Raw genomic sequence first — 7,895 nt, forward strand, 5'->3', positions numbered from 1 at the left:
TGCATATCAAAAAAACACACAAAGCTTTTTACATTGTTCTCCGTCATGACTACAGTTCATAGGGCTGCAAAACCACAGAAATAAATGTATGTCCTTGAAACATTTCACCTTTAAAGTATTGCAATTTTAACACCATCAAGTGAAAGTAAACTTCATCAGTATCTTTATAGAAGTAATACATGAAAATATCCTGATGTTCAACCTTACACTCAGGCCAGCCTGGACATCCTGGGGAACACTGCCTTTCCTTAGAGACAGAGACCCCCTTTTCTTCTGCAGTCACAGCCCTCTGTTTAAAGCCCTGTAAGTCTGGATGGTTTAATTATTACAATGAATAGATTAAGGCCAGGAAGGACCGTTAGAAGATAAAGGCAGCCAGCAACCTACATGTTTCTCAGAGAGAGCTCTGAGTATTTTGTAGTAAGACAAACTTCTACTGAAATCCATAAGCTGCTTCTCAAATTTATGATCAGTGAAAGTGGTTAACAGTGAGAGGTTAATGGTGTAAACCTAGAGAAAAACCCTGTGTTCTACTTCAGTCCTGTAAATTAAGTCCTCTTAAAGCCTGCTTTGTTTCATAGCAAGACAGAGCTCAAATGTCTGTAGCTCAGGACAGACCACAATCACTGGCTGCTACATGCATACTTAGAAGAGTGCTCCCAAATAAATCTACAGATGACTTTTATTTGGAACCTACAGGGCAGGCCTCTCTCCTGTCACTGCCTATGGCACAAATAACTATAAATGCAGGAAAAAAAAAAAGCAAAACCTTTCAAGAATTACTTCAGGAACACTGCTAATCCTTTTTTTGGGGGGTTGCTAAAGCAGCAACCTAACTGAATTGAAATCTGTGGTGAATCTATTAACAGAAAAAACACACTGGCCAGAGAGAGATATGTTCATAACCACACTAGTAGGCAGATTTCCCTGTTTCTATGCCAAACTGTGACAAATGAAACAGAACAAGTGCTTTTAGCTACTTTTGCCTCAGAGTCCCACACAGCTCACGGCTGCAGGGAGCAGACTTGCCTGCTTCAAATTACCCTGCAATAATTACCCCTGTCAGGCAAACGTTCTGCAGCACATTACACCCAGAACAGCCAGCCAGACACAGGGGGAAAGGCAGCAGAGAAACCAATCGTCCCATTTAACACTACATCTGCAGGTGTGATGATGGGAACAGAGGTGCCCTGTTCACAGGCCAGGGTCCCAGCCACTAATTAAGTCTCTCTTTTTTATGTGACAACATAGGTGGCAGGAACAAATTAAGGTGGTATAGGACCTTTTGCCTACTTCTAATTACAGCAGAGGGTGGGATAAACAAGAGCATCCAGCAAACCCACATCTAAAACCTGGAGACTGGAACTGCACATTTCAGTGGAAGGTGGGTTTTTTTTCCTGGACTGAACTGCAGTTGAGGTTCTCTGGGGGCAGACCATACAGAGATGGAAAATGGAAGGTTACTGTGGACAGAGCTGGTAAATTAACAACATTTAAGCCTGCTTTGTGTCTGCCCTGAAAGACTCTACTTTCTATTGTGCATGTTATTGCCAAACATCAGGCATTCACACTGACGTTGCCTATGGCTCATGTCTGCGGCAGCAGATGTCTCTTTTCAGTTGCTGGTTATGTAGTTCAAATGTTAGGGAATTACTACAGAAGTAATTTAGTCCACATTAAAAACTCTGACAATCATTCCTCTGGAGTTTGAAAGAGGGATCTATAACCATTGACACTGACCTAAATCCTAAACAATAGTCAAGAGCATGGAGCTGGAAGGAAGTGGCAACACCAGTTGTCTTGTCTGGTCTGATTTTGTCTATCCTAGCATTGTGAGACAGGTCAAACCATCATTCATTTCAGATATCTGAGAAGAGTAGCTGTGAGACCAGCTGGAGATGGAGTTCTGGGAGAGTAGTGAGGTGCATTTGGGACAGTTGGTTCAGGTTCTGTGAACGAAAACCAGATGAGGTCTTGAGTTTCATTTCCACCAAGAGAAACTTGGACCAAATATTGTCACCAGGAAGCATGCTGGAAAGGACAGGGTGAATGCACCAGCCTGTCTGCTTTTTTTGTGACATTAAGAGCACTACTGGCTGTGTCTGAATCTGTGCTTGCCCTTCAAGTACATCTTATGTTCTTTTCACTTGGAAGGTTTCAGTTGTCAAGCAATAATGTGCTGAACTTGGTAATGATTTCCTTGGACTATATTTTTAATAATAATTAACAAATTTATTATAAACACAATTGATGGGAGGTTTTATGATCAATCTGATCACCCTGTCAAGCTCTACTCTTTGGTATCAGGGACTTGTCCTGACAAGTGAAGTATAATGGGATTTTCAGACATTAGGCTCAGAATGAAAGTTTTACTAAGACTTAGAAGAGCAAATTCCAAAAATATGGGATCTGAGAATGCAGCTCTAATCCTTCTCCTTCCTAATCTACAGTAATTATGCAAATTCCTGGTTGTTTTTCTAGTTTGCTTTTGTTAGTACAGGTGGAACAGGTCACAAAGCTGTGATCTTGAGACTCTCAGGGATCTCTGCATGTCACAGCAAACAGGAATGTGTTTTCTTTCCAGTGAAATGCCCTGGAGTCCTCAACTATTTCTTCTGTCCCCACTATAGTGAGGGAAATTGGTTCCTAGAAGCTTTGGAGTGTCAAGGCAGAAATTGCCGCCTGTGCTTGACTCCATTAAAAGGGCGGCTTATGTCCAGAGCAAAAGTGGGGCAAATGTTTTCACACACTCATTCTTCTGCTGGACTGGGCAGTGATGCAGAGGGAAAAGGCAACCTGAGAGATCTCCACAGGGAGATGGGCTCTGCAGCTCATTCAGACTCTGCTTGCCAGCCATGTTCTTTATCTGCTGCCCCAGGGAGAGGACCTTACAGAGGGAGGGAGTGAAAACAAGGCCCAGCGTATGTGAACGCAGCCATGAAACTGGAGATGTATTCCTGCCTAAGGAGAGAATCACAGCTCTTGGGCTGGCACAGACATGGCCTCATGCTGGCGTGTCCCAGGGCAGGCATTTCTCTGTGAACTACAGACCGGACCTCCAAGGCCATGAGTGACATCCCTGGGCACCATCTCACATGCCCTTATTGTTCTTTCCCTCCTCAGGGAACAGCAGAGTGTCAGTGAAAATAAATAATATTTATCAAAATAAAATAATCCACCATCAAACTACTTGTATTTAGGAGCCAGATTGTTACTGTGTTTTGAGGAGATTGGATAAAAAAACTAAAATCTTTGTGCGCTGTGGTTTACACAGCAATGCTTAGATGTCTGTTGGACTGCACTGTCCTTGCACAAAAACTCAGGACACCATTCAGGGTTACAGCTGAAAATACAGTGCACAGGAGACCAGACAGAATCCTGAACCAAAGGCAGAGCTGGAAGTATATTTATGATGGATGTTGAATTTCTGAGTGCCTCAATTTGCTTCAACCAAAAATGCCTTAGAGTTAAGCATTCAGATTCAACATTTAGAAACACCTTTGAGTCTTCCCTGAAGTCTACCAACAATGAAAAAACACCAAAAAAAAATCCCCACAATGAATCAGTGCTGTTTTGGCTCAGTTTAAACTCCCTGTCTGCCCTAAAAGGTAAGTGCTATTACTTGCCTGACACGTAAGATAGAGATTAAAGAATAGATAGCATATTTTAGGACTGTTACGTTGGTTTTACATGTAACAAACACATCAGAAAGAACATTGGCACGTCGTCGTGGTTTGACACTGGGCAAGCACCTAGCATCCACAGAAGTTGCTCACTCACCCTCCCCTACCACAGCTGGGCAGAAGAGAGAAAAAAATTAATGAAGGGTTCATGGGTTGAGATAAGGACCAGGAGAAAACACTCCAAGGGCAAAACAGACTCAGCATAGAAGTACAAAGTGAATTTATTACTAACAGAGTCAGAGGAGGATAATGAGAAGTAAAACAAGTCCTTAAAAACACCTTTTTCCTTCCCCAACCCCTCCCTTCTTCCCACCAACAGCGCAGGGAGACAAGGCATGGGGGTTTTGGTCAGTCCATCACCTGAGATTTTTTCCCACTGCTTGGAGAGAGGAGTCCTTCCCCTGTGAGACCGTGGGGTCCTTCCAACGGGAGACAGCTCTCCATGAACTTCTCCAGCATGGGTCCACTCTCACGAGCAGCAGTCCTGCCACACCTGCTGCAATGTGAATTCCCCCATGGGCACACAGCCCTCCCAAAACTGCTGTGATGGCCGCTCTTCCCCAGGGTGCATTCCTCCAAGGACAGGCTGCTCCAGCCTGGAAGCAGGGGCCCCTCTCTCCACTGGGTGTCCCACTGGATCACAGCCTCCTCCAGGCATCCACCCACTCTGGCATGGGCACCTCCCTCAGGGGCTGTGGGTGGATCTCTGCATCCCCATGGATCCCCATGGGCTGCAGGGGCACAGCTGCCTCACCATGGTCCTCACCAGGGCCTGCAGAGGCATCTCAGCTCCAATGCCTGGAGCACCTCCTCTCCCTCCTTCTCCACTGACCTTGGTGTCGGCCTGTTGTTTTCCCTCACATGTTCTCACCTCCTCCTCTTCTCTGACTAGAAGAAAAATTGTGTGCACTTTGTTTTGATTTTCTTCTTAAATATGTTATCACTGAGGCGTTCCCAACCTCTCTCATTGGCCCAGGTTCGGCCAGCAGTATGTCCATCTTCAGAGCCATCAGGGATTGGCTCTGCCAGACATGAATGAAGCTTCCAGCAGCTTCTCACAGAAGCCACTTCTGTGGCCCCCGGCTACCAAAAACCAGCCCATGCAAAACCAACACACAGTTCTATGTAGTCTCATGCACCGAGATATGAATAACCAGATAAAAAAATATGTGGAGGCATATCAATAAATGTATTCCCATGCAAATGTAAGAGAGACAGCATTTTCAGTCCACTTTTGAAGCAGAGAAAAGGTTGCAGATGAAAAGAAGAGCATTTCTCCCCCACATTCACCCAGATGCTTAATTGTTCTGTATGTCAACTCATGATGTAGCAGCAAAATATTATACTCATGTAGCAGTTGGCATTATGCTGGTGAATGCAGTCCTGGGTGAATTACTTTCTATGTTACAGTCATTCCTAATAATGCCCTGAAGAACTGTACAGCCTGAGACTTGAGACAAATGAAATTGCCATGTAACTCTAGAATCTGGGAGTTTATTTTAATTGGATGTTTTCTTCTTCAAACCTAGCCTTTACCTCACCCTTATATGCAGAAATAAAAGAAACATATTGTAGAAAGGTCTGGTGAGCGAGTTTCCACAGGAAAACAAACCTAGCACAATGGAAGGCACTCAACTGATTGGAATCAATTGAGCTTTGCACACACTTGTCAGGACACACCTCATTAACAAGTGTACTTGTACTGAACATTTCATTCAACTTTGAGTCCAAGCAACTTGCTACAGCCAGGAGCCATCACTAGTCTGGGTCAAAATTTCCTAAGTGCCACAGAGAAGTTGCACTGGTCCTTCTGTGCTAGGGCCTGTCAGGCTGAGATTGAAGCAGTAAAATCATCACTGCAGATGGAGGTATCCAGCCAGAGCATGAGAGAAAAGAAAGTGGGAGCATCTCTTTTAACAGCTCTTTTCTACAAACCCAGCCACAGGTTTCACTTCTCTCAAGGACAGCGAAGCTCGGGGACACCACAGGATCACACACTGGAGCTTTGCCCATTTGCAGATAATCCATTCTTGAACTCTCTTGGAGGAGGAAAAAGAACACATCTCAGACCAGGAGAAGACACTACTCCGAGTTCCAGCATGGCATCTGTGTCAAGCAAGTGAAAGCCTCTCACTAGAACTTCTAATAAACCTGTTTTCCCTGCAGTTTCTTTTCTCCTACAAGACCAAGTCTGCCTCAGCTGCAGGTCATTCCAGTGAAGGCCCAGCCACAGATGGTAAAAATAACAAAGTCCCTCATTAATTCTTTCTGCATATTCTTTCCAAGTGGTTTGTGTGCACTGCCATATTGTGACTAATTATTGACTGTAAAGTAATGCACATATGCTGTGCAGTGTTTGGGGCTTTTCTTACTGCTTCCAACTGCTTAATTTTCAAGCCTTTAATAATGTGCATATAACATATGACTTTCTTTGCTGTTTTTTTCCTATCATCTTCTTGATGTAGTATGTAGTATGTTTATGCTAATGGTACAAAGTGAGCAAGGGGTAGGTGCAGCTTCTTGTGAGAAAACAAGCCATTACTTCTAACTTTCCATTACCAAAACAGAGATCAGTAAGTTTCAAGTCTTCCCCTGCCACACACGCTTATTTGCAAGGCAGCAAATCTGTGACCACAGGTTCTTTATGTTTTACTCAGTGTATCTGTCCATCAGAAGACTATGAAAAAATCCACCCCCATCTTTTCAGTGTGTGAGCTCTCCAGAGACCTTTGTTCTACCTATCCTAAGTTAGCAATACCGAGCTAGGTAAGCATCTCTTAATCTTCAGCATGTTTACTCACACAACAGCACTTCTAATATGCATGGGGTTATAGTTAGAAAAATACATGCACTTACCTGCTCAATAGAAAACAGGAAGTCTAAGATCTGGAACAAGGCTGAATTTAGGTTATGTTACAGAGTGTGCCATCTTAATCCATGGACCCTTTTCTTTCATGCAGTGGGACTAATGGAAGTCATAACAGTGGCTTAAGGACCTTCCGTTAAATGAAATGTGTCACTTTGGAAAGGGATTAGTTTAAAAAGGAGAGGCTAAAAAGCTTCAATCCGGAAAAGAACACCGTGAAACATGAGTAGGAGGAAAAGCCTTTTAGTCTGGTGAAACTGTACCATGTTTTTTTCACAAGTAGACTTTATGCAAGTCCTGTGCAGAATCATGAGTGAGTGCTTGTAGATAGGACTGATACAGTCAGCTCTTAAGAGTGTGCAACATTTCCCATTATAAAAGTCTGTTTTCTACAATTTATAATATTATCAAATGTTAGGAGTTTGGGCTGGAATTATCTGTGGTAAATATCTGCCTCAGCCTGATATTATTTTCCTCTACTTTTTCATTTAGATCAATAATTCAATAACATTTTACTCATACCAGAAAGTGTGGATTCATTTGAAAACCTGTAGCACTGACATATCTGAGATTCAGTGTTTAATGTTTTGCCTTTCTGTTAGTGCTGAGTCCCCATAAAGGCCTGGCCAGAATTAATCAAGGGACAGAGACTTCTTAAGTGTACAATTCATATATGCAGTGCACTATTCACTGAATCTTTCTTCTCAAAGAAGACAGTCATGTATGTTCCTTTCTTCCCAAAGGAACATCCAGAGAATGAAAGTCCAGTGCTGCTGTAAGATTTTATACACAGATGTGTGAGTGTAGACCCAGACCCTAGGAGTCTTGGCAAAAGCAATTATATAATTTGGAACCAGAAAGATTACTAAAGGCAGGAAGATATCTGTATAAATTAAAATTCAAGCCAATTCTAAGCCTTTAAGTAGGAGAAAAATAAAAACAAAGGGCTAAGCCTGCCATTTCAGAAAAGGGAAATGGAGCGAGAGTGACACAGCCCTAGGTGAGTAACAGGACAGAGAACAAGACTCCTTGCATTTCCCAAGTCAGGGGGATTTAAGATTGCTAGATTTGTCATGAGCCTCTAGAGTTCAGAGGAAAAGTCCTATAGAAGTATCTCAAGAGGAAAACCTCTAACCATGACCATCAAATCAAATCCCAAATACTGCTGAAGAGCAGCAAGGAAACTGAGGAAGAGTGACAAACAAGTGTTCCCATTTAGTCCGTATGCCCCATGCAGAATGAGCTTGCTTTAGAAACTTGTTTGTAAAGTCTGTTTCCTTGTAAGTCACATTACCCTGAAAGAGAAGACTGTGTGCCAGAAAGATGACAAGGGTGAAGAGCTGGGA

The sequence above is a fragment of the Corvus moneduloides genome, chromosome 2 (genome assembly GCF_009650955.1).
Source record: "Corvus moneduloides isolate bCorMon1 chromosome 2, bCorMon1.pri, whole genome shotgun sequence".
Classification (NCBI taxonomy): Eukaryota; Metazoa; Chordata; class Aves; order Passeriformes; family Corvidae; genus Corvus; species Corvus moneduloides.